A 3,938-nucleotide genomic window follows, 5' to 3' on the forward strand; every position below is an offset into this window, starting at 1 on the left:
TATGCGATTAAACATGCAGAGTTTTTATGTGATTTTATGCGATGAAATTGCGGGAAGTTGCAAAATATGCGGAAAGTTGCGAAATATGCTAAATATGCGGGGGAAAAGAATAACAATTTTTTTAAATATTGGACTGTCTTATTTATTCTCTCTCACACACAATCTGCCAGTAACGTTAAACCCCTTTACTATTCAATTAAACAAATTCAATGTTTATTCATTCTAAAAGCAATTGGGCTATTTTAATCTCTCACACACACACACACACACACACACACACACACACACACACACACACACACACACACACACACACACACACACACACACACACACACACACACACACACACACACACACACACACACACACACACACACACACACACACACACACACACACACACACACACACACACACACACACACACACACACACACACACACACACACACACACACACATCTCCGCTCATTCTGTTTTCATTTACTTGTTCGTTTTCTGATCAGCTTCAATCTTGTAGGCTACTCACTTCGTTTCTTGTAGCCCTCGAAAGGGTTTCGGATGGTCGCCACCGTCGATTTTCTCTTATGCTCCAACACACAGTTGCACGGGGTGCAGAATAGTTTCCCCCCACTTTTTGCCCGGTCTTTAGTAGAAATGTTCGTCGGTAAATGAGATGGATTAGATTTTTTCATCTTGGTGTTTTCTCTATCGTGGGAGCTCCACACGTTCACTCTATAAAGTGTTGTTTACATTCTGTGATGTGCGAGCTGATGACGTCAAGACGAGTTAACCTTTTTTTTTTTTCAACTTTGTGTGGAAAAATGTGGGGATTATGCGGCCTTTTGATAAATATGCGGCCTTTTAGAAATCTGCGCCATTTTGCTGATTATGCGGTAAATTCTGCGATCGCAGAATCGCGTTTTTCTGGAGGGTCTAATTAAAACGTGTTTGTGGCCCTTCAGCAGGATCAGGACACGGGGTCATCAGAAAAGGCTGGAAGGCATAACCCCTGTCCCCGAGCAGCAGTCCACTGAAGAGCCCTGAGGATAAGGAACATTTCTATAATAAGTACCACAAAGGTCAGTTTAAGAAGCACAAAACAATAAGAATGTACAGTTGCCATACCCTGCTTGAGTTTGTGACACAGTGAAGACACCTCGAGTCATGGACTGACCCAGGCCACTTTGCCTCAAGGCTCGTGATTATACACCTGTGGTCACATGTGGCCTGCAAAAGCATTTGGGGTTAACAAGCCTACTTCCACAATAAGAGCATCATAGTCAGTGTAGCATCAATGTTCATTTGAAATGAGTCCATCCAAGTGTGAAACATGTGCTGTGTGAATATTTAAATGTGTGATTTCCTTTAATCAGACTTCAATGTGTGTTCTATAAGTGAATGTGCAAGATTTACCTGAATGTTGAGGCTGTGGAATGATTTGCGATGTACATAGCCGCCTTCATTATCTCCCAGACAAGCAGAGATCGGTATGTGCGTACAGTCGATACAGCCAAGCACCCTGGGACAGTGGGACACCCTATGAAATAGTGGGCAGCATTTATTATACACCAGTGTACGTCATAGGAACAACATTCGCTGTACATATATAATCACATATCAATACCTGCCATGTTGTAAAATCCCTCTTTGATCGTCTGCGTGGGACATGTGCCAGGAAACACAACAAAGGTCTGTGCGAGCCCTGTCAGAGCATGTGCGACCTTATGAATAGCACTGCAGACTGTATTCTTGCTGAGGTTCTCGTCATCACCCACAGCATAGAGAAAACTACCGCTTGCAAAGTAGCGCAAAGCAATACATACAGTCTGCGGTGCACAACTCCGACGTGTGGCATTAGGAATATGGCTTGAGGAGCTGGCACAGATAAGTCAGCCCTTCTCACGAGAACCTGTATCTTTAATACAAATACTCTTCAGATAAAGCCAAAGGGTTTAGTCTGTCCCTAAAGATCCTCTCCTGCCTGCTCCGAGCTCCACAGTGTCATCGACAAATGGCGACGTCATTTTCACAGAGATTTCATTGGTTGATAGGTGGAGCTTTTATAGACTGATTTCTTATCCTGGAACCAAACCTGCTCCGGACCAGGCTAGCCGCTCAGCATACGTTAGTTACCAGGGAGATCTAGTCCGCTAAGAAGTTAACCAGCGCCGTAGGACCGGAAACCCAGAGTTTTCCCTGAAGTTAGCTCGCTAAGCGAAAATCCGGCTTCGTAGTACAGGCCAGAGACAGATGACTCGGACTTTACTTTTAAATAAAAATATTTGCATTTGTTTTAGTATTGTACGGAGCCCCTAAAGGGCAATGGAAAAAAAAAAAGATACTGTCTCTCGTTCGCACGAGAAACTTACTGTAGCGCCAAGTAGGAAGTGGAGCGCACAGGAGACAACCTGGGAAATGGCAGTGCATACATTACTTTAGATATATGTCGAACTGGGACTCTCATTCACTTCATGAAATCGCTACAGAACCAGGAGGCAGCGGGACGTGTAACTCCGCCTCTGAGAAGTGCAGCACCGGCACGCAAAGAGCTGTGCCTTTTACGCAACGCCTTCACTGTGTTTACTTTCATTAGCACAGCTAAAGAGCGACTGCAGGCTGGTACGTTTTAACCACACACCTATACACACATCGCTATTACTCCTTTTATGAAGGAGATGTACGGTCACTAAGGCTCATGATGTGTGTGTGTGTGTGTGTGTGTGTGTGTGTGTGTGTGTGTGTGTGTGTGTGTGTGTGTGTGTGTGTGTGTGTGTGTGTGTGTGTGTGTGTGTGTGTGTGTGCTATGTGTGTGTGTGTGTGTGTGTGTGTGTGTGTGTGTGTGTGTGTGTGTGTGTGTGTGTGTGTGTGTGTGTGTGTGTATGTTCGGTGTGTTTTCAAATTACCATGAACAGTAATTTACACACATCTGGCCAACTCCATATGTATATGTGGGTTTTCCCAAATGAAATAAATGTGTTCAATCTTAATGTCGCACTGTCTGCACACAAACAGACACTCATATCATGAGCCAGCTGGTACATACACTATTCCGTTGGCTTTGATGCAATATTTCTTTGTGCACAGACACAGTTAGGCAAACAATGAGACAGTGTCATATGGGAGCACCTTAGACAGGATAAACACTGTGACCCTGCTGAAAGGGAGCCAGGGCAGGAGGCTTAACCTGCTGATGTAACATATTTGTTTTGTACTGCTGTTATCACTTTAGAGCCCTTTTAGAACTTATAGGGTCATCATTTCAGCGCCCCACTCTCCATTGCTTAGACCCTCCAGAAAAACGCGGGCTAAAATCCTTGATTATGCGATTAAACATGCAGGGTTTTTATGTGATTTTATTCGGTGAAATTGCGGAAAGTTGCGAAATATGCTAAATATGCGGGGAAAAAGAATAAACATTTTTTTAAATATTGGGCTGTCTTATTTATTCTCTCTCACACACAACCTGCCACTAACGTTAAACCCCTTTACTATTCAATTAACACATTCAATGTTTATTTATTGTAAAAGCAATTGCCCCCCCCCCCACAAACACACACACACACACACACACTTCTCCGCCTCATTCTGTTTTCATTTACTCGTTCGTTATCTGACCAGCTTCAATCTTTCAGGCTACTCACTTCGTTTCTTGTAGCCCTCGAAAGGGTTTTGGAGGTTGATGCCTCGGTGAACGTGAGTTGTTTGGCTTTCTTGTCCGCAGCAGCAGAAAGCATTTTCGAATGTTTGAATGAATCAAAGTGGGTCGTCACCGTCGATTTTCCCTTATGCTCCAACACACAGTTGCACGGGGTGCAGAATAGTTTCCCCCCACTTTTTGCCCGGTCTTTAGTAGAAATGTTCGTCGGTAAATGAGATGGATTAGATTGTTTCATCTTGGTGTTTTCTCTATCGTGTGAGTTCCACACGTTCACT

The 3,938-nt window shown here is 43.8% G+C and overlaps 1 long non-coding RNA gene across 1 annotated transcript; it reads right to left on the reverse strand.

Annotated features, from left to right (window-relative positions):
* Positions 1-480: 480 nt before the first annotated feature.
* LOC307033906 lies at positions 481-2,111 on the reverse strand. The gene is made up of 3 exons (XR_013806701.1): positions 1,630-2,111; positions 1,419-1,542; positions 481-1,232 (listed from the first exon to the last, which is right to left on the reverse strand). It is a non-coding gene; the product is annotated as an uncharacterized lncRNA (long non-coding RNA).
* Between the last annotated feature and the right edge of the window lie 1,827 nt (positions 2,112-3,938).

The sequence above is a fragment of the Notothenia rossii genome (genome assembly GCF_949606895.1).
Source record: "Notothenia rossii genome assembly, chromosome: 3".
NCBI lineage: Eukaryota > Metazoa > Chordata > Actinopteri > Perciformes > Nototheniidae > Notothenia > Notothenia rossii.